Source organism: Aythya marila (genome assembly GCF_965140915.1).
Source record: "Aythya marila genome assembly, chromosome: 1".
NCBI classification, from domain to species: Eukaryota; Metazoa; Chordata; class Aves; order Anseriformes; family Anatidae; genus Aythya; species Aythya marila.
Genome location: NC_139042.1, coordinates 119624433 through 119651509, shown reverse-complemented (window position 1 = coordinate 119651509; position 27077 = coordinate 119624433). Strand labels below are relative to the sequence as shown.

Genomic DNA, 27077 nt, shown 5'->3' with positions numbered 1-27077 from the left:
ATGGCTTCAACCAAGACTGCACAAGGCTGTGAGAAGAGAACTTGGCCCACTTCTCTCCAGCATACGTGTGCTGCAGTTATCTAACCTGGAATGAATCATAGTTTCCTCAGACACGTCTTGTTTTTCAAATACTTACATGGAAAGTTTTGTTTTTATGTATTTTCTTTTGAACAAAACTTGTAATCAAGTGTCCAGACCAATTGCGATCATTTAAAAAATTATGGTCTTTCAGTTCTGACGATTTGCCAGCTTCTAGTTTGCAGCTTCTAGTATATTCCTCCTGTCTAAAATTACCCTACAGTTTTAATTAGGTATGACAGTCTTGTTCATTCCTTACAGCAAATTCTATGGTAATGCTGGTGTAAGTCATTACTCAGCACCTCCAGAGTCTCAGACCATAATTTGTAGAATTCTTTGGCATCCATGTCATCAAAGTTGCTTGATGCTTTCCCTTAAGAGAACTTGTTTTATATTGCTTATAACACAGCCAAACTCTAACCACTAGGCTAAAATTTTCCATTCTGTGTTTTTTTTTCCCATGCTGGATGCCTCCTACTTTTTTTTTTTTTTTTTTCTCTTGTCTTTTCTTTTTTTTTTTTTTTTTAAGCTCTGGGTCTCCAAGACACATTCTTTGGCTCAAACTTTTTGTCTCAGGTTCTGTTATGGTGCAGCTCAGTGTCCCAGCTGCCCAAAACCCTAAAAAAGTACTTCCCAAATAGCAGCCATTGCAGTCCTTTGCATACAGTCTATTCCAGATGTGTCCGTGAGCCTCATGTTCAAATCTTCAGGAGCCATCTAAAATGCAAATAAGGGATACATGCTTAGAAAAGAATGTTTTTTTCTACCTGAACTTCCCTGTTAAAGTTTATCAGTTACAGATTCTTCAAAATAACATAAATAGTGACCTGTTCTCTACCAGCCTGATCTTGACCATCTCATATCTTGAGACACTTCAGCTCTTCAGTCTGGGCAGAATCCATCCTGTCATCTGTCTCATACAAATCTTTCTTAAATGTGGGAGTAATCAGTTTCCTCTCTTCTTTAAAGAGAAATCTTGCAGCTAAATAGGGCCTCTCAGGATAGTCTATCCAACAAATGCTATAAATATCTTGTTTGCTGACCTGCAGTTTTGATGATTCTCTCTGCTCTTTGCTGTATTTCTTCTACCTTCCTGGGTAGATGACCAAACACTAGATAAGCATTCATGCTTTTTCTCATACTCTCCTCTACCAAGCCCAAAATTCCTACAAATAATAGCTATAACTCCGAATAGATTTTCTACCTGAATTCCTTCTTTCTCTCCTGTGACAGCTCCTCATTTTCCTTCGCTATCTCAACTTAGGTTCGTACTTCTGTGAATATTTTTAATTGCTTTGAGTAATGAGCTAATCTCTCCCTGTACCTGGACAGGAAACAGTAGATGAGAGCCATGGCTTGAATTAAGTACTAGAGAGCACCGTATGGATCCCGGGGCCGTTATGCACCGTGCTTGTGGTCCCCAGACCAGCAATCTTTCAGAGAACACTGTCTGGTCTGACTGCCTGAGTTTATTTCAGCTTGATGAAGGAAAGGCAGGACAGGACTGATTTGTAGCATAAAACACTTTGGGGGCATCTGCCTTTGTTTTCGTTGTCAAAGAGGCGTGTATCTTCTTCTTACAATTCAGAGTTTTAATTCATTTTGTCCATTCCTTAATCCTATGTTAATACATTTTGGCCGTATAGCTTAGTATTCCTTAGTAGACTTGGGAAACCAGACCTTTAGTCTACCAAAAGTTTGTAATCCTTTAGCCTTTCCGCTTTGATACATCCGTTTGTTGTGTTGGTTTTTTCTTAGGAGTCTCTGGGTAACAAATCTGTCAAGTCCAAAAGATACTGTGTTGACAGAAGGAACTAAGACAACACAATTTTTCTGTGCAGCTATCAGCTGTAATGTAAGCATCCTCAGCCCTAATAATATGCCTAACCCCTCTTCTGTGAAGGTCAGGATCAAGAAGGCGAGTTCTGTTTCAGAGGCCTATATCATCTGGCACGGCTGCTAAGAAGGATGCCGTTCAAATCTGGCAGTGTTTTTGTGATAAGAGCATTTGTCCATAGGAGCCACAAGCCTATTTCATGGAGACTGTTGAACAGCCACCAGAGGATATTTAGTCTCTGCTGGCTTGAAATTATCACAGGACTGAAAAGCTCCTCCGCCATTAACAGTTTTCTCAGCTATATAGTTTTGGGGTCAGGTAATTTCAAAACTTCCAAAATGTATACATTTCGTGAATTTTAAGCACTTTTTTTCTCTCCTGTGGGAACTGCTACCATCTGTGAGCCTCCTCAATCCCTTTTTTATCTTGATATCATTTAGAGTGTTTATTATCACTTAAATTCATAATTTCTTCTTTTTTTTCTCCCTTTTCTTTACAGATCACTCACAATCAGTTTGTGGCCTTCCTCCGAAGGAACCTCTCCTGTCTCTTCTGTAAGTATTTGTTTCCAAACATTTTATACTTTTCATTAATATGAGTTATACATTTTGTTCAAGTTCCATTCACAGCAGTAGAGAGCCCTTGTGAACTTCTCTGTTACTGGCCATAAGAGTGAATACTGAGTTGTTTTACTGGTGCAGCAGTCCAGAATTATAATGCAGCATCAGCTTATGGGACTCAGGTTTAGTTCAGTGACATTGTGTGATCAATTGATCTGGAATTAATATGTGCATTTCTGGAGGACTTCTGTTAAATCTGGGGACATATTTGATGTGATGGGTATTGTGTGGTTGAGCTCTGAGAATAAAGCGTGTCGTATTCCGTGCTGTGCAAGAGTTAAACAAGTGTAGGAATCAGTCAACTAGCATTTCAGCCCACCCCTGCTGATACCTCCCCTCATGACATAGAACCCTTCCTTACCACAGTCCTTTCCAACCTAATACCAACCTGCTCTTCTTATCTGGGTAAACTAAATATGCTGTATTCACCTTGACACCTAACAATATCAGAACTAAAAGCCTGTTAGTAGTTTCTTTGGAAAATATTAGGTAGGGTTCTGTTTTTGCCTGTTCTCCTTCACTTGCGTTTGGCTGCTGCTATGTAAGTTATCAGTGCAGTGACTTTTTTCATTGGAGAAAATACAACATAAATCCAGATAATTGTGTTCTTAAGAACTGGAACAGGAAGATTTAAAAAAAAAAATCATTTGAGTTTTGCTTTTTCGTTTTTGGGGGCACGGGGAATGGAACTTAGGGAGAATTTGTTTGTTTTCTTTTAGTTTTTAATCTTGCCAGGCTCTAATCTGTGATGGTTTTGTGTATTTAGAACAAAAGTTTACATTTTGCATTGAGTTTTTAATACATATTGGCAGTGAAATCTACTGTTTTGTAACAATGAAGCTTTTTGTTGTGATATAAAGGGAAATATAGAACTACCACATCATAATATTTACTAAAGTAAAGATAGACTAAAGTTTTCCAAATGTCCACCAGCATTTTAAGCCACTGTTTTGGGGTGTTCAAGCTGGAGCTATTGCCAAAAATAATGAGGACTTCTAAATTTATGTTTAGAACTCCATGTCCAAATCTGTCTGGACTTTGTGTTACTTCAGATCTCCATTTTGCAATTTAAATTCGTGTCTACTACATGTTCAGAGAGGAAAGTAGATGGCTGTTAAAGTGCTGCCTGGAATTAAAATTTAAAAAAAAAAAAAAAAAAAAAAAGGGCATAGCACAGTAAGAAAAAATAGCATTTTTATATTTGGGAGAGAAATTAAACTGCAACTTTTAGTTCAAGTTGAGTTCTGATTGTTGGAATTCCTTCAAAGGCACGCTGAAGTGCAAAGAGACATTCAGAATTTTTTCAGGTGCATGCTGAAACAAAGAGCTTTCTTTTGCTGATGGCAGAGCTAAAATATGTGACTTTAACATTTAAAGTTGACTCGGTACTTTTGCCATGCAGAAAGAAATGGCAGACTTGCTTCTCCCCCGCCCTATGGGCAAAAACATGAGATATGCTGCAGTGACTGCCAAAGGTGATATGACAATGCCAACTACCAAGGAGACGTATTTGAGCTGACCTCTCATGCCAGTGATCTCCCCATATTTCTTTCCATTCCCCTTTTCCTTTCATTATAAGGTGTCCCAAATCTGTAATTTACAACGTGCTGTTCCCGTTTTCCTCTGATATATTTGCTACAAATAAGTAGGAGTCTATGCGCGTGCATAGCTCCCCGTGGCAGTGTCAGGCCTGTGAGACGAGGGGAGCAGAGGCCCCCACAGAATACAACATGGCTTACGTCTAATGTGACATTTATTTGACTCAGAAAGGCAATTGATTAAAGTCCCATCAGACCTTTGCCATCATGTATTATGTATTTATCCAGCAGAGGCGGTTCATAACGGTCCCTGACAAATCCTATTATTTTTGTTGCAGAACTTCATGATATTGATAAAAAGTGTTAATGATACTCAGGGACTCGAAAGGCACACCTCTTGTGTGAACACTTCCTGCAGCAGCGGTGCAGCCGTTTATTTCTGTGGCAGGGACTGCATGCCATCAACATTTGTACAAATTCACCAGTTTATCCCTGCTCTGCTTTGGCAGTGTGAGGTAGCTGTGTGCAAGGCAGTTTTGATGGAAGCAACAAGCTAGCTTCGTGTTGGATAGGCACGTGGAAACCCAGAGCCGAAATCCCTCTCTAACAGTGCTTTGCTGTGTGACCATGAAGATGTCGTTTCCCTTTGTTTCTTGACCTGTAAGGCTCGAGTCACACACTTTCTTGCTTCTTTAAGTCAGGCTTATTCTATAGCTGAGGGCTTCTTTGTGCTCCTCCATTCCCATCCCAGCCAGCTCCACAGGAGCCTCATGTTATTTCAGGCATGTGTGTAAAGTTTGTATTGCTTGTACTGGCTCTCTCCTTTCTCTCTGTAAGGTAGGTCCTTCAGGCCACTGATCTTTTAAGTCCTTTTGGGTAACAGAAAAGAAAAAAAACAAAAAGTAGAATTGGGACATTTTCACGTTGGAAGCTGTTAATGGTACCTGTCAATCTATAGATAATAATTGATTTGTTCTGCCCTCTGCCTCAGTATCCACTGCTGGGCTTTCTTCTCATATCCCTACCCACAGCTTGCTGATGATTCAGTCATCCTCCTCCTCCCGCAGGTTATGTACATGTCTGTCTGTCTATATGTCATCTGGTTTTTGGAGGTGGAGGGATTTCATGTATCTCTCCCCAAGCAGTATTCCCACTTAAGAGGAATGCAATTAATCTCTGCTCCACTTGAATGTCTTCGGGAGTTTTGAGAGAAGCAGGTGGATTCTTTGTCAAAAATATACCTTTTCATGGAAGAAAGTCTTCTTACCAGTCTTGAGCCTTTCTATCATATTGTCAACACCATCTAACAGTATTGACAATACTAAGGTGCTTTGCAGTAAGATAGGCACGTACTGTAGGATAAGTAGCTGCAGTAGGATGCTCTTTTTACTTCCAGAGCACTACCCATTCAGGTGGAACTCACACAATATTGAAGGATTACCTGCTGTTATCTTTGGGTAAATACAAAGCAAAAATGCCCCAAAGTGATCCAGATACAAAGAAGTTGCATGTTGTGTTAACCTGATTCCATGGACATCTGTTCATTTCATTGGTCTAACTGGGGTGTACTGAACTCCAGCATCATTCCGATTAGATTCTGCACTGATCCTGATCCTTGTGCTTTGACATCCTCTTAAAAAAAAAAAAAAAAAAAAAAAAAAAGTGTCATTTATTCCTCAGCTTCATGAAGATATACTTGGTCAAGTAATGATGACCTAAGGGAAGATGAGCAGCATCTTACTGATCTCATCATAGTTATGAGAACCATCCATCATATGATCAGTGATTTGTGTGTCAAAAGACACCCAGCAATGTTCCAGGCTGCCAGTTGCCAGTTTCTGAGAGTACGTATTCACTTTATCAGACATGATGATGCTCAAATAGCCTTTGATATCTCTCTCTGTACGTGTTCTTGCTGTTGGTACTTGTTCACCACCAAACTGTCATCTGGTAGCAATCCAAACCATCATCGTGAAATATCTATGAATAGCAGCATCTGAACCTCTTTACTTAGTTAGTGTGCTTCATATTATTTTGCAGATGAGGAACTTTAGAATAACAACTATGATTGCTACATCAGGAACAGGGAGGAGACATCTTTTCTATTCTCAGGTTTCTTAAGAAATTCTCCATTACTTCAAAGGAAGATAATAACCTCCAGATCAAGCTTATTAATGAATCAAAAATGAACATTTGCAAAATGACAGAAAAAAAAAAGTCTAGATGTACTAATTCTTGTATTTACAACAGCTTTTGAGAGCTGTTTTCATTTTTCAAGAATTAGCACATTTAGTGTAATAAATTGACATACAAATTATCCAGAAGAATCAGTTTATCCACTTACAAGAGTAAGGAGTTGGTTCAAAGGGAATTGTCACCTACACAGCAATTTAAGACAGGAAAAGGACAGTATTTTCCCAGCTATTGTATGTCTCCTGAAGAAAAGGAATTCTCCATAAAAAGCAAAAAACATGGGCAGAGACCCTCTATTTGGTGTGTGCAAATTAGAGAAATGGTAAAACAAGACAGAAACAGAAGTGGAGTAGAAATTATATTCTGAAGTGCTTATAGAAATCAAACTGTATAACTGAGAATCCACCCCTGCATGAATATTCTTAAATAATTGCCAGGACTTCAAACTTAATTCTATGTCTGAACACATAACCATCAAATGGACTTAAGCAATAGACTTGCATGAAAAAAAAATTATCTTCTTTAAAACAACTCTTATGAAGTTTGAAGTTCATGGTTTTGTTTGTTTGCTTGTTTGTTTGTTCTAAAACATTTTTAATAAAAACAGACCAAATATCCAGAAAACCAGAGAAGTAGCCAGGGGAAAAAAGGCCACATCTGATACCAGTTTTTAATTCAAGCATTAGTTTCACTGTTAATACACAAATTATTTAACAAATAATAATGGCTACCCACAGCTGTGAAGTTGATGTGAGGATTATGACAGAGGCATGTAAGTGACCTGCTTAGGCTTGTAATACCTACAAAATATCCACAGAGGTTGAATGAGGTTGAATTTGAGACTGGCCAGCATGACAGCTGGAAATATCATGCCTTTCTGCCATTATGCTTATTGGAGATTCTTTTGTTCTGGTTATTTTTCATCAAATTAGTGTAATATAATATATAGAGTGTTAGCTTTCTTTGAAATGTAACAGGTTACAGCAGAAAAAATGGACATTAGACTAGAAAATTCTGGAAGTATAGTATTTAGATTTAGCTAGAAAAAAAAAAAAAAAAAAAAAAAAGAAAAAAAAGAAAGAAAAGGACAAAGAAAATGTAATCGTCTAGTGCACCTTTTTTCTGTCTTACTCCACACTGGCATAATTCAGTATATTTGGATAGAAAAGACCACCTTGCTGAGGCAGTAGCAGCATTGCCTACAGCAGTTTGAACAACATCAACCATCCAAATATTGAGACAGTCCAGTTTGTTAGGTCTGAAATCACTGTGCAAAATGGCACGACTACAGAATGTAGCAGAGCTTTTCAGAATATTCCCTTTACAGTTATGGTAAATTATCTTCCAACTTGGGCAAGCATGTTGCTGTTCTACATTTATATCACCACATGTCTATCTTTTTTTTTTTCTGAAATGTACTGTCAGTCCTTCTCCTTATCTAAAAAATCTCTGAGGCACTCAGTTTTAACATCATGTTACATAAAATGGGCACATACCTGTCTCCATAAAATGTATGCACCAGATTTAATGTGAAAAAAAAAAAAAGTACTAAGAGAAAGTTGCACTGGAGGAGTGGTTATTATAAAGCCAGGTAACCAGAAATGGTTGGTTTCCCAAAACCCACCTCTTGATCAAAAGGTCGTAAATTTGACTACTGGGACTGACACTGAAATGCAAGTTCTCACAGAGGTCTAAATGCCGGACTAAGTCTCCACATTTATGCTAAATGTCCTACATATAGGGCACCATGATTGAAAATGAGCTTTAAAGAGCATCTCAACCATTTCCCTTTTCTTTCCACCTCTCTCACTTAAAAAAAAGAAATGGAAGCCATCTGCTATTTAGTTTACCTGTGTGCCATTACACAGATGTACATGGCAAAACATATGTGACCATTGATTAGTCCTCAGGATGTGCTTCATGAAGGCTGGCTTACCTCTTGGTGGGAATGGGAAATTTTAGACATAAAAGATTCATAGTGTATTAAGAAATAATGTTTTCTTCCTCTGAACTTCATGCTCACTGCTGCTTCCCTCCATCATTTTGGATAATATCGTGCTGAATATAATTCATGAATAGAGCCCCCCAGGTAATATTTTCATTTCATGTGTTTGCATGCCCAAAATATTAGATTTTTGAACACAACCAGAAGAAAATGCTTTTGGATTTGAATAGATCTTGCTGACTTCTCTTCCATCAGATTGAGTTTAAATTTAATAGAATGGCTGTATCCGTTTTCTGAATACTGTTTTCTAATGTTTTAACTTCTTAAGCATATGCTAAACAGCTTGATTGTCAGAGACAAAATTGGAATCCCAACTTCAAATAACATACAATTTAAAACTATTCATGCTTCAACCAATCACGAAAGTAAGGATCAGTTGCAACATTTGGACCTGGATATGTGTTTAAATTTCATATTCATCTGTCTTCACTTATCCTTGATACTGGTAAAAGAGATTAATTGAATTTCACTTTTTGCAGTAAACTCCCTTTTAGATAAAAGACAAAAATTAATGTGTTACATTCTGAATGCTCTGCAATAAGCACTGAAGGGTGTGAAGGATACCTTCTATGTGTGATCAGCATATAACCAACCTCAAAGAATAATATATTTGCCAAACTGTTTTTCAATTCTTGCACTTAAATCCTTCAAGTTTTGGTTCTCAGTGTGAATTTCTCACTGTGAATGTCCATGCATGCTTAGCATGATCTAGTTATGACACTAAGGAATAAAATTCTGCCACAGAAGACAAAAAGAAAAATGCAGCTTTTCTTCCAATGAGCTTTAATGGAAAGGTAACAATTCTAGTCATTGAATTACCTGTAGACTGAGGCATGCCTCAGGGAAGATTGTCAAAAATCCTGGTTTTTTTTTGTGAGCTTGTTGAAAATATGCTAGCAGATCATTTCTTTCGGAGCCTCAAATTAACCTCATATTGGTACCTTCTACTGTGACTTCTGTAGCGCTGCCTTCACCTTACTTCCTGGCATGGCTATATTTTGTTGCATATCATCTTGGTACTGAGTGTGCCATTGCAGTATCGTAGCCTTGCTATCGGGCTGCCCAGTTTGTCCTGTTGAAGAAATTCACAAAATGTGATAGCCTGAATAGATCAAGAAAAGCATGTGACGTGTTCAGGGAGAAGTGGTGCTTTCTTTTTGTAAGTCCCTCTGTTCACCCAATATTTCTCCTCCAGATCTTATTCCAGCAGCATTTTGCTGGAAGACAGGGTCCAGTATTCAAGCAAGAAATCTGAGGCATTCAACTAGCAGATTAGTAGGTGAATGTGCTTCCTGTTCTGGGTGTAACAATATTTTAAAAGCATAAAAATGAACTGGATGCCTAATTCAACTGCACAAGTAAACTGCTCTGGCATTTTTGAGAGACCTGTGGCATCTTTGAACTTCCCAAAGGACAGAACCATAGAAATAACATGGAAATATTATAGAAAGTTATTCTCCTGCCAGGTGAATAAGGCCTAAATATTGTTAATGAGCAATTCGTTAAAGGTGATTGATCCTTTTATGTCTGTTAAGCATACTCTTTCTTTTTCCTACTTTATGATGTCCCCTCCTTTTATAAGGGGTTTCATAAAGAAAAATCACCCACTCCTCCCAAACCTATTAATTTAAAAAATGCTATTATGTTTAACTAAAAATTATGGAAATATAGCCTTCACCTTGCCCAATAATTCTTTTTTCAAAACTCCCCTTCAGGTAAGCATTTGCTCACTTTACAATCCTTTTACTAATCTTCATCTTAATTCATAATTTCCCTTGTGATACTATATCAAATGCTTTACTGATAGATTAAATTTACTGCACTTCCTTTGTCTGGATAATCAGTTATTTATCAAAGAAAGTTACTGGGTTAGTCTACTACAGTCTATCTTCGGAAACTTGTGTTGTGTTTTATCCCATTTTCCATTTACCTCCATGTCTTTCATTCCTTTTTCCTCGAGTATTTGCTACACTCATGCTATTGAAGCTCATGATGTTACATCAACATCAAACAGGTGTAAGTGAGATGCAAATCAGTTTCAATACACCATAGTACAGCTTTGCAGAATCCTATTCATTCTGACACCTACAAAGTGTTAAGTTCTCATCTGGCACACAAATAAAGTATCATTTATTATTTTTCATTGTCATTATAGCAAAGGGCAGGTGAGCTGATTTTGAGCCTTGGCTGGTGAGTGTTCGCATGATTTGCAAAAGGGTTTCTAGAGATAAAATCAGAGACATCTACCTACACATGACAGTGCTTGGGCACTTGCATTAGCAAAACCTTAATGTATGTATCAGTAATGAAAATCTTAATTAAGACTGCTGCATCATTGTCCACGAACACTCTTTCTTCCTCTGTATGTGATGTCCTTTGTGTATTGCAGCATCTACCTGGTCCAGACAGACAGAGCCCTTGAAGAGTGTCTGGCAGATCTGATGATGATTATTAACAACTAGCAAATGGCAAACTCTTACCCATATTTTGTCTTGATACTGAAGCTTAGAATAGTGGGGCATGCAGCATAGCTTACTTTTTATTTTATTTTATTTTATTGCTTTTTCCACTTCATTATCTTATTAGTTGGTTTCAGAATCCAGTAGCATTGATAAGAAGTGAATTATGTAGCTTACACTTGCCAAAATGTGCAGGCATCTATTTACCCAATAACATACCTTTTCCTTTAGAAACAATGCACTTGCCTAGGCCATGTTCCGTATACACAAAAAGTATGCTAATGTAATGTGAAGACAGATTTTAATCTCCGTAAATTCAGGAAATTTAGAGTTAAGGTTCCCACAGCAACCTTACCTCTGCCCCTTCCATACAATAGGGTCTTTCACTGCATGTTCCCTAGCTGCGGGCTTACCAAGGCAATATAGTACATAGAGAAGACAGTTTGATGGGTAGGAGCTGCTGAGTTTTTTCCCTGAAATTATAATACAGTGACATTTTGTTTGTTGAGCACTGTCCATGTTTGCTGTGGTTTGAAATACATTGAAAAAGCCTCTCAATGTAATGGACATAAGAACAAGTTATAGATATACTGATAAAAGCACGGATAGTGTAAAGTGAGGAAGGATGTATTCATGCACATGTGTGCACACATTTATCTCCATGAAAGCCATCAGAGTTGTATCTTTTACTTCCAGATGAGTCAGACTGACTTCTCAGATTCACTGTTGTGTCACTGACATTGATAGTTTCTCTGGACTCACACCTGCACAGTAGGAGAATATGTGCAGCTACTGCTGTTTACTTTGACTGAGAAACAGCTACTGAGCCCCTTCTTGGCTGTACAAATCACTTTAGCCCCATACAGAAACCTGCGCTTGCAGTGACTTTCCTTTTGCATAAATGTTGCATAGAAAGAGTTATTGCAAACTAATAGGAGGATTCGTGCTGAGGTTATTTCTTTGTGCAAGGCAGAAAAACTACATATGCCTTTACATCATCAAATGAGAAAATAGTTTTGAGAGCAAAGCACATGTAATGCAATAATCAATCAAACTGCAGCTCCTGTTTCAGCCACCATTAATATTCTCTGGACCAATATGTACTTCACTAAGACATCAAAAACTGAAATGCTTCAGGTGAAATGAAATGTTTAAGTAAATGACTAGTTGGTATCAAGTCATTGCACTTATATCTGGACAGAATGTAAGCGAAGAATCTTCTCCAGTCAGATTTGATGCCATTCTTTACCCAAATGCAAAGATGCAATAGTAAAACTGCAGAGGTATGCAATGGTAAATTGAATTCAGAGCATTTATGGAAAGCTATTGCCACTGCAGTGAGAGCCCACATATTGTAGATGAAGGGAAATGATACAGTTGTCCTTGTCCCACCATAAGTGACAACTCCAAATTTTTTTGGAGAGAGGATAACCCTAGGTCTGTACTGCTAGTTGAAGCATGATCTTGAGAGGAGAGAGAGCAGGAGCAGCCTGGAGGCACCAGCCAGCAGACAGGGCTGCCAAGCACAGAGCTCCAGCCATCGCCATTCTCTCCAGCGAGAAGATCATGCCAGAGCTTTAGCAGTTCTCCTTGAGAGTGTGTATGTGTATACAAAGTGCACGATAGGCAGGACTGAGCCTGATCCCATCGTAAACAGTGTTCACCAGTCTTCTGTGTTGCATCTTGCTCAGATTGCAGGAATAATGATTCTTTCTCTTCATTTGTTTGTGTGGTGTTTTTTTTTTTGGTCAGTTACACAATTGAGAAGTTTCAGTGGTGTCTAAAGTTAGAAATCTGTAGCTTAGAGTCTGGGAGAATCTTTAAGAAAAGAAAGATATTTTAATATGGTAATAACCTTGTTATTTCAAAACCAAGTGGTTTCAAACATGGCAGCACAGCTACTTCTCTTTCAGGACTATGTACGTGTCAAGTTTGATGTTTTAAAACAAAGCTGTGTTATAATTATACAAGTGTGTTTAAGAAAAAAAAAAAAGCTTATGGAAAACTTAACAGCTGGAAACTGTTTTTTACATACTTGGATGACTCAAAAACAGCTGAATGGGTTTTTGCAAAGCTTTACCAAAAATGTCATTTCTGGATTGAGACAAGGCATGAGAAAGGTAACTGTTTCAGAAAGATATAAGCAAATATAGACAGAGATTATTTAATTCATCAACTTCCACTGTACGGTCGTTAATGTAATGCTAGAAAAATAAAAGAATTCATATTTATATAGTTTTTCAAAGATTTCAAAGATCTGTACCAGAATTTAAGGAACTAAGCTTTGTAGCTGTGAGTTAATCAAATATTAATATTTATATTTCATTTGAATATCACATATTCAAACAGGAAAACAAATACATAGAGAAAGGTACAGGGCTTGCCAAAGTTCAAGTAGAAAGAGAATACATCTGTGTTTGAAATCACAGAACGGTTTGGGTTGGAAGGGGCCTTAAAGACCATTTAGTTCCAACCCCCTTGCCAAGAGCAGGGACACCTCCCACTAGACCAGGTTGCCCAAAAGCCCCATCCAACCCTGGCCTTCAACAGCTTCTCCGGGCAGCCTGTGCCAGTGCCTCACCACCCTCACATAGAAAAGAATTTCTTCCTAATGTCTAACCTAAATCTCCCCTCTTTTATTTTAAAGCCATTTCCCCTTGTCCTATCCCTATACTCCCTGACCGAGAGTCCCTCTCCAGCTTTCCTGTAGGCCTCCTTTAGGTACAGGAAGGCCGCTGTCTCTGCCAAGCCCCTTTTCTGGGCTGAACATCCCCAACTGCCTCAGCGTGTCTTTATAGGAGAGGTGCTCCTCTGGTCATGATCAGCCCTCTGATCATCCTCATGGCCCTCTTGATAGCACAGAGACCTTTAAGCTGGGCCCCTGATGAAGGTGCTTTATAGCCTGGAGTAGCTGAAATTCCCTTGTGCTGCTCTTCAGGTGCTCTCCTGCTGACCTGTGGCCCTTTGACTGTGTGCCCTGCATATTGGCCATCTTGCTCATGACACCAGTCACAGAGGGGCAAAAGATGAAGTGAAAACAAAACCAAGGCCCTTCCTGAACACCCCCATGCCTTCAGATTGCTCAGCTTTTGAAGTGCAGCTGCGCTCTGAGGCACACTTGGCACTGCGGATCCCTGGGCTAGGCTCTCCCAGATTCCCGTGGCAGGTGAAGAAAGAGCCTCATTCATCCACAGGCTCTGGGCACAGGTACCCAACCCACCTCTTTCTGTCTCCCACCTTAATACCAAAGCCAAATTCTGCCCCATCCTGCCCCCTGCAACCATGACACTTGGCTGAATTCAAGCATTGCCCCTGGGCCTAAGCCACAGGAGGGCTGTCGAGGTGACAGAGCTGCCACCGGAGACGTATTCTGGGGTCTTGTTCAGGGCACGGTCCAATCTGTAACTCAGTAACAATCATTTTACTGTTTGAAACCTCAGTCGGTGAATAAATACCATTTTACTGCTGCTTAGTTTGGATGTGGAGCTGTATTGGAGGAAACTGCTCTTCTTTCATACTGAATTTTGTTTCAGGGCGGTGTGTGTGAAAAATAACACAAATAGGAGTATTTTTGGATGACCATACTGAATAGTCAGCAAGAAGTACAGTATGGTGAAGGGAAATCTGTTTGTAGTAAAAGCAATATGAGCTTGTGGTTTGCTCTTGGGACTGAGACATGAATTTTCACTTTAACCCTAGCAGAAAAGCTCCCTCCGATGCTGAGGAAATCTCCGGTCATTGCACCTCGCTTTCTCCCTCCGTATATTAGTGGTGATCATGACCCAGCTCTCCAGAATGCCGTTCATCTCGAAGTTCAGCTATTATCTGTGGCTTTGTAGGCATGCTGCTCACACCTAACAAGCCCACTCCTTGTCAGAGTGCAGAGTGCCAATGTCTGGCTTTCCAGATCAAGCAGGCTTTTTGGTGCTCGCTCCTTTTAGCTCTGCTCAACGCCCGATGGTGGAAGGGAGAGCCAGGCTGCCTCGTGCATTATGCAGAAGATTTTCAGCAGCAAGCCCAGGTTAAGGATTCAGTGCTGATATTTCAGCGGGACATAAATATCATTTCATTTTCTAAGCACAGCTGATCTGAGGTCCTTGAGAAATGGTAATCGTGAGGCAGACTTCAGCTTGCCGTTTTTCCAGGCATATTTGCGGCAGCCCCAGATTTCATTAGATTTAATCTGCTCACCCAAACTATGGAGTCACATGAAGAAAAAAAGATGTATCTAGCCAGCTAGGAGCACTTAACTCCACAAATCCCCTCGGCATAGCAGGCCACCATCAATCTTTTCTAAGCTGTTTGAAAGCTTTGTCTGCGTGCCCTACGTATTGACCATCTTTGCCAATGAAGGACCTCAGTTTTGTTTTCACCTCATCTTTTGCCCCTTTGAGATGACTGGTGTCGCCAGTGGTTCTCACAACAAGGTGTCCTTGTTCTCCTAGTGTCAACAAAGCTACAGCTTATGCCAGCCTTTAACTGGGCATTAGAAGGAACCAGCCTTTAACCGGGCATTAGAAGGAAATGAGGCTCTTCACATTTCACTAGCAACATTGCTTCATCTGCTTTATAAATAATTTTCTGGTCCAAAATTTCTCCACTGTTGCATTTTGTGATTCTCATGCTAAAACGACTCAAATGCTGGGCAGTATTGTTACAAAACTCTCTCTTTCTTGTATGTACATACCCTGTGCAGCAGGAAGTTTCAGGTTCATGGATATTTTTATCAGAAGTCATTCATTCTTGCTTTCCTGAGTCATCTTTTAGATAGTATGTTGTGTTTTTTGTTTTTTTTTTTTTTAATATTTGTTGACCAGAGGATGATGTGTTGAGATGACTGGATAGAGGAAAGAGGAGAAGGATTAGTAAAAGGCAGAAGTCAGTGAGTTTCCTAATCTGTTGGAGATAAATCCTTCCCTGGAGAAAGAGTTGCATCCTGTAAAGCCCGGAGCAGTTTCAGTACAACGGACTTGCAGGCTGGCAAATTCTCTGCTTTCTCACTAGCTGGTATGAACAGCACTTAAAAAAAAAAAAAAAAGGAAGGGAAACAACAGACCTTTAAAGACAATTGCATTTAAACTTTGACAGAAATAGGAGAAACAAACTAAAGCCCAGTAAGCAGAGTCTTAGAAAAAAAAATATTTTCCGTAACAGTATGCTGTATACACGAGTTGACATCATTTAAATAGCACAGGTGCACATGAGAGGTATGTTAGATGCAGCAGAAGCTTTGGAGCATCCTCTTTATGGCCCTTCCACTCCAGCAGGGATTTATGGTTTAGCGTGTCTGCCTGTGCTGGACAGCATCTTGAGCGGTCACCTTTTTTGATTGAATTTTTTTCAAGCTTTACCAGGAGTGGTTGAAAAAAGCATGGAGAGAGAGCAATGAAAATTTTGTTTTTCTTGCCTAATTGAAACAGAAAAATCAATGTTGCCATTTTGGAGTGAGAGGCAGGTACCTCTCCATATGCACATAATGGGTTTTGCAACCTATTTTGAACAGAGTCATAGGCACAGGCAGGAAAAGTAAGAGCAACAGGTGGCAATGTGCAGGCATGCTTTCCATTGTATGTCTTTAATAACAATATTGACTCTTTCATACTATATGAACCCAAAGTTTTGTCGAGCTTGCATGACAAGGTTGTGCTATCAATGCATGTATAACCCACCTGCACATGTGCTCTTTGTGAAACATTTTGCCAGCCCATTTGCAGTTTGTACTGGGATTTAGCAGAGTTTTGCAATCTCAGAGAATTCTGGCTTGTCAGATACAGTATTAAATGAAATTGGTTTGTATTGCAACAAGGCTGGTGGGAGGATCAAAGCCTTGGTATAAAATAAAAGGAGCTACTTGGCTTCTGTGTATGAAATTTCTCTGTTTCCCTCTATTTTTTTCATTAGTATATTCGTCTCAAGGTATTCAGTTCTCCAGCAGTTAGCAAAATATTGTACCAAAATGGCTATTAGAGGGGATTGTCTCTTTAGTTGCTGTAAGCAGGGAAGCATGTTATTTGTACAAAGGGTCTCAGAAACTGTGTTTTTCTAAGGTTGATCAACTTTTCATTTTAAAATCACAGAGGCATGCACCTAGACAACTTCATATATCTGATAATTCTAGCTTACCCTAAGAAGTCTGTGGCCAGCTAGAAATTTGGCAGATTGTCTCTCAGATGAGGAAGTAATTCTGGTTTACAAATTTAAAAGCCAAAAGCTGTTTTAGTATTTCTTAAATGTCAAAACAACCCTCTGACCTTGAAAATGACTCTCTCTGTATACTTTTTGTGCTTTTAAGTAAAAAACAGTCCTTTTTTTTAGTGCAATGTTGTAGCCTGGTAGTCATCAGATCTTAGAATTTAGGGAACAAAAAGTGACATTAACTCATCTATTCTTTTGTATCAATGGCAGCTGGAGGGAAAAAGTCTTAGTAACCTTTAACTATGCTTCCAGTTTATTTCAATAATGTACATTGCCTGTCTTCTCTGTCTGCATTGTTTCAGACCTCATAATAATCATACATGGGAGGACAAGATTTTCTGCTGTATATCAGAAGAGACCACCTGTTCCTTGATTTTGGTCTGTACCTTTCAACCCAGACTGATCATTCCCAATCCTTCATATGACCAGCTGAACTTAAATATGACATTTGAGCAGCCCATTTAGTTTACGTATCTCCAGTATTCTTACTTCATGTAAAGGCCTTTTACCACTTCTGAATATTTAGTGGTTTTCCCTCCTCTGAAAATGTGCCCTTCCTTCATCACTTCTACCTCTTTTTCTCACTCTTACTTTTCCAGTGTAGAAAGGAGACATCTGTGTGGTAGAAAGGAGACGTCTTTCAACAGAGTAGAAGCCGTCTGTGGTTCTCACTGGTAATAAGACATGGCATTAATGAAACAAGTTTTGAAGCCCTCCTTTCTCCTGCGGTAGCAGAGCACAGCACATCCTCAGCATTCCCAGGCCCTGCTGCTCTGCCCAAACAGCAGTTTAGATCTTCTAGGTTTTGTTACAAGGAACCTCCAGACTCTTTGCAAGGTGAGCTCTGGCCCTCTTCTGCCTCAGTTATCAGTAGTATCTAACGTGACTCCACCAAGACTTTCTGCCTGAGAGTTTTCTGTGGGTAATTGCTAATGAATTAACTTTCCGTGGATTTCCCTGAGTAGAGATGTCATATTTTCAGCATTTCACCATTTATTTACAGAGGAAACTGAGGAACAGTTCTTGATTTGACAGAACACATAAGCACGTATTTATTTTAATATAAAGGTCATTTTTAAGAGATTTCTTGCAAAATCCTTTTAAATATCTACCTCAAGTAGTCTGCTGAAATGCATCTTAAAAAGAACTTTGTACTCTTTATAGCATTGATTCATTAGGTAACAGTGTTATGTAGAGATGGGGAAACTGAGGCATAGCATTTACCTACAGTTATACAACCTGAGTGCTGCTGCTCAGAGTTAAACAGTTTTCTTTGCATAGTCTTTTGTGGTTCCGTTCCTCACCTTTTCGAAAGAGTTGACCATTTAAAAGGCTGAACAAGACTCTTTGGAGAAGAGATTTGGAGGTGTTGGCTGTAGTGTGCTAAGGTGATGGTTAATCTGCCTGCCAGTTTACAATGTAATGTTATTAGTTATTAAGTACATTGAAACATTAAAAAGTAATACCTGCTCAGTGATACGCCAACTTTATATAGAGCAATAACCTACTACTGGTCTATAGTTACATTATTTAATCTAGACCTAATCTGCCATTCAAACCAGTCATGAAATGAAGTAGTCATACTGTGAAAAATAATTGATTGTTCAAACTTATAGGGCTAAATTCAGCAGTGACCTGATTGAAAGAAGAGAATTACACTTGTGTGCAAACACAAGTTTGTGGGAAAACAAGTGACAAAATAATATACGTTGCCTTGACTCTCTCTTTTCCCAGATGCTATCACGCAGTAACGTTGGTAGCACTTTCTGATGTGCTGGCTTTGCCCCCTGCTTCCTCTGTCCAACATTCAAGTTCTGGTGGTTTAATTAACATCTTACCAGGAGAGTTGGTACAGGTTTACATTTTCTCTGCCCTGCATCCATTTACACCTATCCATGACCTGGCCCAGAGCTTGAACCATTGCTGTTCTCACTGAGCAGTTTGGAGCAATTGGCCTGATCCTGTGTTCAGTGAGGGGTGCTGGATGCCAGAGCACTTCCAATGACCTCAGTGGAATTGCTACTGGATCACCCTGATGTAAATACGAGCACATCTCAGGCCAGCAGACCTTGGTGATGAGCTGTTTCCAGCATCCCATTTCAGGAAAAATAGTGAGCCCCTTTGAAGAAAAATTAAAAAAAAAAAAAAAAAAAAAAAAAAAAAAAAAAAAAAACTTTTCTCTCTCTTTCTGAACGCCTCCACAGAACAACGTGAGGGAAAGGAGGGGAAGAACAAATATTCAACAGGAATTTTTTCTTCAGCCTTCTTGGAGAAAAACATACCCCCCCAAATCAAAACAAGATGGAGCCATGGAGCCCCACCTGCCGACTTGAGGAAATCAGGAGAAGAAAGGGAAGATGCCTGGTCCCGTGCCAGGCATTCAGCACTGCGCTTGTAGCACTGTGATATGGCACTTAAAGCTCTGGGGGACCTGGAGCAAGCGTTACAAATGCAACAAAACCTCTCATGAAAACGAGCCTCTTAACAGCGTGTTGAGCTGGTCTGCGATGGCCTCAGGAAATCCCCCTGGCTAGACAGGGCCTTTTTATCCACTACATTGCTCTGACTCAAAGAGAAATCTCATCTAACCTCCCTGACCAGAATTTTTGCGAGCATGTAGAGCTTTGCAATTTCCTTATTTTCAGTTAATCGTTTCCCACCTCCCTCTCTGAAAAAAGTCCATCCTACCTTTCTTTGCTATTGCATTGCTTTTAGCACGCAGAGCCCAAGCCTGCAAACACGTGGCACGTCCTCGGTCATCCTGCTTCCTGCCATCCTTCCTTTGTGGTCAGATCCCTAGCTGATGTAAACTGGCCGAGGGCCATTGATTTGAATATTTTCACTGGCTGAACACTTGGCCCTTTGATTCTTAGAGAACTACTCATTTTTAATAGCACCACGACTGGCGCTACTTGTTTGCAGGCTCAGGACCATCTACGAGCAAATGCTTGCGTATTAATTACAACAAAGAGCAAATCTACTTGACATTTGATTTTGTTTTTCTTGTTTCCTTGCAAGCTTGAAAATGAGCTGCTTTTGCCAAAAAAAAATCGAAATGCATTTCACACTTTTTTTTTTTTTTTGACTTGAAATAGGCCCCTTAAAAAAAACTGACATGTTAAACACCACCAAGAAAATGATTATTTGGACATATGGCTCTTCTTCCTGAACTTTGCGGAGAGGTTAGATAACGCTCTTTCACATCTTAAAAGACTAGACTCCTGCTACATTACTAACATATTCTTATGTAATAATCCGGCACTGGTGATACTTTATCCAGTCCCAGTAATGTAAGACTCATTTCTAGGTTGGTCAGTTATGAAGGAGTTCTTTTTTTTCACAGATTATCTTTTAATTATTTTTTTCCTTACTCTGTCCTGAAGTAGAATACAGAATAGAGTAGAATCATAGACTAAAATACCTTGTAGCTCTATCTTTTAACAGGGCTTTGCCATGTTGTTTCTATTAACCATTGCACATTTAATACAAAAGTAAAAATCAATTTTAAAACCCCACCCTTACATGAAGGCAAACCCATCCAAACTCATACAATTTATTTTCAGACTGGGATGTTTCATAAAGTTGAAAAAAATATAAGAACTAAAAGGAAGTATCAAATCATCCAAAGTAGTGACATTTCACAGGAGGGTTGTCATAGAGCCACATTATTACAGACTGGTTTGGGTTGGAAGGGACATTAAAGCCCATCCGGTTCCACCACCTGCCATGGGCAGGGACACCTCCCACCAGCCCAGGTTGCCCAAAGCCCCATCCAGCCTGGCCTTGAGCACCTCCGGGGATGGGGCACCCACAGCTTCTCTGGGCAGCCTGTGCCAGCGTGCACAGTGCCTCACCACTCTCAAAGGAAAGAATTTCTTCCTAATGTGTAATCTAAATCTCCCCTCTTTTCATTTAAAGCCATTCCCCCTTGTCCTATTGCTACACTCCCTGACCACGAATCCCTCCCCCTTTGGCTTAGACCAAACCCTGTTCCTGCACAGGGTAGGGACCCTAATTCTGCTGCCCTGTGCGTACCACTGCTCTCTGTTGTACACAGGGCGTTTGACTAGATGGAGCAGTGGTCTAATCTGATGTGGCAGCTCCTTCATTTTTATCTTTTAAGTGCTTTACTTACATGAATTAATTCTGAAAACACTCTTGTGACGTTAGTCATTGTTATGATTCCCATTTTAGAGACCCTGTGTCTAATTCTTAATTATACTAATTCTTCCTTATGCTGGTGAGGTTCCAGATCCGTGAAAGGGTCTCCCAACTCAGGGAGATGGATTGCAGAAATGTCAAGGGCAATATGAGAGTTCATTGCCCTACAGCAATATTCTGTTTCTCTACGGTCAGAGAGAAATATCGGAAGAAGAACATAAAAGAGGCTATGTTGATTTGTGCTAGGGGCTACATAGGAGTTTGCATAGCTCAAGCCTGCAAGAGGTGTTGTATTGGCCAAAAAGAAATTACTGATTTATATTTTTTTTTGGCATTTCCTTCAGTGTGCCCCCAATCTCATCAAAAGAAAGCGAAAGCTGCCTCTGTTGTCCCTTCTTTTCTTTTTGTCAGAGAACATTTAATGGAGAATTGACACACACCAGTAAAACCAGAAGAGAAGCAATGAGTTGGAGGGAGGGAGGAAGAGTTTGAGACTTGCCCCAGAATGAATATAGCAAGCCATTTTAAAAGTAGCCATCATGTGGTCAAACCAGAAGGATCTGTCTTTCTGTATTATAAAGCTAACAGTGAAATGTATTACAAAATGATTAGGAACAAACAAGCAGGAAAAATGAGTGATGAACTACTCTTAATTTCTTCCTGAGGTTGTCTTGTTCCATTCACCTTGCTGGTAGTAGTTGTCTGTGGAGAGAGCGGAGGTGGCAGTCAACCTATCTGTGTCCTCCTTCCTCATGGCTTCCCCCAGCCCAAGGATATGATGGACAATCATATCTGCTACAGAAGAGACAGAACTCTACACTCTCATCTGATTCTTTGGCTACATGCTCCGCTCATATCCAAGCCTAAGAAAGAAAGTGGTATACACAGAGTAGGGACCCTTGTAGCAGAGAATAGGCTTGGGAAACTGCAGAGGAGCAAAGGAAAGCTTGGAGATAGAGCATGGAGAAATTCACCCCTTGGTGTGTGTCACAGAGCTCGGCAGAACTGATAGAGAGGAGGTGCTGGGTAGTTTTAGACAAAATTGTTGTTGGGCAAGAAGCCAGAGCCCCTCAGTGGGATCAGTATTCCCCTGTGGTATTGGCAACACTGATTTCACACTGTCATCCGGGGGAGAGCAAGAAAAGTTAAGAAGTAAGATGGACCAACGTAGTTTCAGAAAACAGTCTCATGATTTTGGTGGGAGTCTCGTGGTTTTGGCATGCTGAGGCTGTGCAACTCCTAAAACTGCTAATACTGTAATACTGTTCCTACAAAGGTTTTGTCTTGAATGAAGAATGAGGAATAATTAAGATTTTTACTTAGCGTTGAGCCTATGGAAAAGCTTACAGAAACGAGACGTCTTTAGGTAGGGAAGACAGTGGGTGCAGAGGCACAGTATATGTCACATGGAAGTGCAGGAAATGAGATTTGAGAATGTGCAACAGGACCAAGGTTCGAAAGAGGGTTATATGGCATGTCTCACATCAGCATCACAGAAGTGGGGCAGACATCTGCTTTAAAGTTCTTCACATCAAAATTATAATTGTCTTTCCATGCAAGTATGAGAGAAAATAAAGATGAGAGAAAAAAATAAATAAATAAAATAATTTAAATAATAATAATTTAAATAATAAAATTAAATGAGAGAAAATTGAGGCTCCTGACACCCCAAGATACTTCTTTCAGAAATCACAGAATAGATTGCAACCGAACAGACCAGCATAGAGTAGACTGAATACACAGTTCTGCTTAAGTCATTTTAATTTTGGAGCAGACATACTACAATCTGGTAACAACAGTATGGATAGCGATGGAGGGTAGACCAAGGTTGAGAGTTAATGTTTTTGTTGTTTAGAAGTCTTCTGAGGCCTTCACGATAAGCACCCACAGAATCGTATAGAAAACATATGTTGCCTGCAAAAGCCACCTCTTTATTCATCTGCTTTTTAATCAGTGATCAGAGTTCCTTAATTCATTAAGAAAACGCTCACTGAAGAGGAAGAAAGGCAGCAGTCTTGCTCTTCTCCTATCTTCTCAATCAGATGTTTCTTAGAGCTCCCATAGGTTGCGCTGTTGCTTGTCCAGTGAAGGTAAGGGGATAACACTGGTGCCTGTGAGAGCATGGCTCGCTTTGCAGCATCTTATTGCTGGTGGTAACCTGCAAAAAAAGAACAAAAATATATCTCTCAGCCCAATTTGCAATATTTTTGTTTTTCATTCCACAACATAGGACGTTATATTTGTATTGTTTAAGTGACAGAAAAAAACTATGGAGTCTCTCTGATGCTCCCCTTAATACTTCATTGCTGTCAGCAAATCTCAGAAAGGAATTGTCGTGGGAACTGCCCAGTGTCAGTACTAGGTTCTTTAGGAACCAGTCCTGGATACCTGATAGAGATTTAATACACAAGGCAGAGCCAGCTCTGGTCATCAAAGCAACAGGGAACAGTCTTGTTTGGTTTGCCTCAGAAAATCAAATTGCATACAAGACAGAACTGAACTGGGTTAGGCGCAGAGCAGGGTAGCTTTCTCACCTTAGCATACAAAGCTATCTACCAAGCATAGTAGTGCAAGTTAGGCATGATTGCATGCCAAAAAGATCTTCTTGTGAGCAAGGAGTAGACTTCTGTAAGGGGTGGAGTTTCCAGTCTTTTTTTTTCTGATTTGTTTTGAATGGGATGCTAACCATATATTCACCCTCTGCAACATGCTGTGCTGGTTTACATCTCTGAAGAAAAAGCAGCAACTCCGTTGCTTATGAGTACAAGCCAATAAATCTAAAGGAATACACTTAAACAATTTATCCTGAGATTACATAGTTACACCCCCTTTTCAGGTAGACGGAGCTCTTAACTGTCCTTCATTGCAGAGCACTTCATTCTCTGTAGAACCAGATTCTTCTCCGTGCCACCCAGATCTCTTGATTTCCCATTAACGTCAGCTCGTGTCAGCCGTGCTGAGTGTTATGAGTTGCGCTGCAGAACACTTCATATACATTAAAGGAACGAGCGCTGTGTCATTTCCAGGTCCTTCCCAGTCTGCTGCTGCTTCGTGTCCTCCTTTTGGCTGCCGCTGTGTAATACAAGTAGAAGTCAGAAAGCAAGGAGCTGTTCTGGTGGCTTTTCCCTTCATAAATCCTGCCATTTGCCACTGGCAAATCCATTTACAGTTCTCATATTTAAACATCTATTCCAATTCTGTTGCCACATTGTCTTCCTACAGAGTGGGTATCATGCAGGAGAGCTTGAAAGCTTGCTGCAGCACTGATTGCCTTTTCCACGGGAAACAGCAAACTTTATTCAGCGGCTCAGATTGAGCTTTGAGATCTCGCTTCTTGGGCTAAACCTCCCTGATGCATGCAGTGATTTATACGAAGGAAGAGCAAGCAAGAGAGAGCAATGCAAAGAAAGAGATCATCATCATGTATCTAAATTAAAAGCTGTGGTAAAATCTCAGGAGGGGAAGATGCTGCACATTTCTGGAGCTGTTCTTGTTTGTTTGTTTTTTTTTTTTGCATTTAGACTCTGGGTCTGCTCTTGGTTGAAATTCTCATAGAAATCAGGAGGTCGTTGACTTGCGTAGCTTCTAGTAGAAGGGGACCTTCTGAGAGCAGGACTTGACAGTAGCACTTTCTACATGAAGCACTATAGGAGATTTGGGGATCACCACATGAGGAAGACATGCTAATAAAATATGTGCCACATAGTAAAAACTCACCTGGGTGAAATGCTGCTCCTTCTGATATCAATGGAAATTTCCTTTTGACCAAGGGTTGCTATGGCAGCAAGCACTGGAAATGAGAACAAGGACATTTTGATATGTCTACACTGTGGATTGCAAATTATGATACCCGAATTACTTTTAAACAGTCTTGCAAGAAGTGGTCTAGTTAAGGCAGCCCGGAACGCCACGGAGCCTCATTTACCGTGCTGAGCAGCTTGCTTTCCTGTGCTCTCAGTGCCCATCCATGCCTGGGGTGGAGGAGAGGTATTTGGGGGGAAGCTCATTTTAGTTTCATGGGACAAGGAACAGACTGACAAGGAGTGGTGTAGGGAGGAAGAAACAGCATGAGAGAGGGCAAGCTAGAAAGCAGGAGAAATCCATGGAGTCAACTGGATGGAGGGGCTGGAAGCAAAAGTGACAGCAACAGAAGAGGTACAAATTACTGAGTCCAGAGACCAAAGGGTCTCTCCCCACAGCCGTGCGCTTTTCTCTGCTCTTCGGCACTCAGCCTAGGGCTCCTGTGTCTCAGCGTTTCCGTGGTCAGGCAAATACCACCAGAGCCATGGAGAAAGCATCACGCTTCCAGTGGCTGATCACGTCGTAAGCAGGTTCGACTCGTGCTGCCGAGGACGCTGCCGGCTGCGGTGGTGAAGTTCTGTATTACAGCTCCGCAGGTGCCTCAGCATCGGTGGCTCCGCGGGAATGGCATTTGGTTTTCGAGCTCGCTTTAAAAGAACACCCGGAGAAATTATATTGAAAGCGCATTACGGTAACGTTAATGTTACAAAGTCAAGCACTTAAAAGTTCGGAAATGCCACAGTTAATGTTGCCCGTGCAACCTTACTGAGGGCCCCTTGTACCATTGCTGTAGCCCGTAATTACATGACTGCACACTGCTTCTTCCACTGAACTCCTGCATCAAGTGGTCAGAGCCTCTGCATATTTCATTAGAAACACAGCCCAGGGCTGTTTTGCACCCTGCTGGATTATTAGTTTGGTACTGACCCAGAGAAGAGAAAACTGCTTGTCTGTGTCACAGTGCTCTGCAAAATCTCGTCTGGAAAGCAGTTGAGGCCTTTGATGGCATGGTGTTCCTCTGAAATCTCCTTTATCGTTCTTTGGTAGTGCCTTACCTCCCACAATCCTGCTAGAGGACTGCATGTATTTCAAACGGGAGCAATTCGTATTTCGGGGAGGCTGGGGGCACAAACTCACAAATAGCATTTAACAGACCTCATTAAGTCCAGTGCCCCATTTGCATCTGCAATGCACCTCTCTCCTGCTGAACCTGGCCAGTTCTCTGCTGGGTAAACGGGCACCAACTGCCTGGTAGGCAGATGGGATAGGGCCACCCAGGACATTGCATTTTAAGGGGTGGAAAATGGCAGGAACCCACCTTTTCCCATAGCAGAGGCTGATAGAGGGAATTAATAATTTTGTCACCACCTGGCAGTTCTCCATTAACAGCGAAACCCATAAAAAACGATGTTAATTTTGCCTGGAGATGTGCGTAGAAAAGATGATGAAATTAACGTAGAGAAGTTGCTAAGGCTTCTGCCTGTTTTTTTTTTTCTTTTTTTTTTTTTTTGGTATCTTTTTTTAAGCATCCGTACCCAAAATGCAAAGTGAGAGGGAATCCCAGAGCTCCCTCTTGAAGACCAGCAGCCAGCCGCGTTTTAAACTCCTTCTCTGCTTTCTCTTCGTATTGAGAGCAGCGCCTGCAGGTTAGCCGTGCCCGTCTAAAAGTTTGTGTACAGGAGATGCTCATAGCCCCGATGGGGAATTTATGGGTCCGCTGCCGTGGCTGTAACCCTATTTGCAATACAGAGGATGTATTTGAAACACGGGGAAGATTACCTGCCTCGCACCGTCAATTCACCCCCAGCCTTGCTGCCACAAGCTAGGGGAGGGGGGCAACGGTGTGTGTGTGTGCCCTGAAACACGGAGAAAGTCCCCAGCCTCTGACAAGGGATGGTTTTGGCAGGGTAGGGTGCCAGCAGCTGCGTTACCTGCCGTCTGGCTTCTGCGGGGCTGTGGGCGCCTGTCCGCACCTTTCCGAAGAGGACTTTGCAGAAGTGTCATAAATACCTCCCCTGCCTGCCACGCAGCGCTGCCACCGCGCTGTTTATCGCCAGGATTAATCCATTCGAGCTGCACTTCAGATTGCAACCCGGGCTAGAACGGATAGATTGCTTTGCCACCTATTTTTAGGTATAACTTTTTTTTCCGTTCCTGGTGCCTGGGACTCATCTATTCCACTACCTGGCA

The 27077-nt window shown here is 40.7% G+C and overlaps 1 protein-coding gene across 13 annotated transcripts in view; it reads left to right on the top strand.

The window, feature by feature from the left end:
• Nucleotides 1–27077, top strand: part of ZBTB20 (zinc finger and BTB domain containing 20) — a 452132-nt gene that overhangs the window by 333470 nt on the left and 91585 nt on the right. For all 13 annotated transcript variants that reach the window (XM_082751625.1, XM_082751617.1, XM_082751629.1 and 10 more), the window contains one exon: nucleotides 2415–2469. The gene's annotated coding sequence lies outside the window, so the exon portion shown is untranslated. The remainder of the gene's footprint in view (nucleotides 1–2414; nucleotides 2470–27077) is intronic.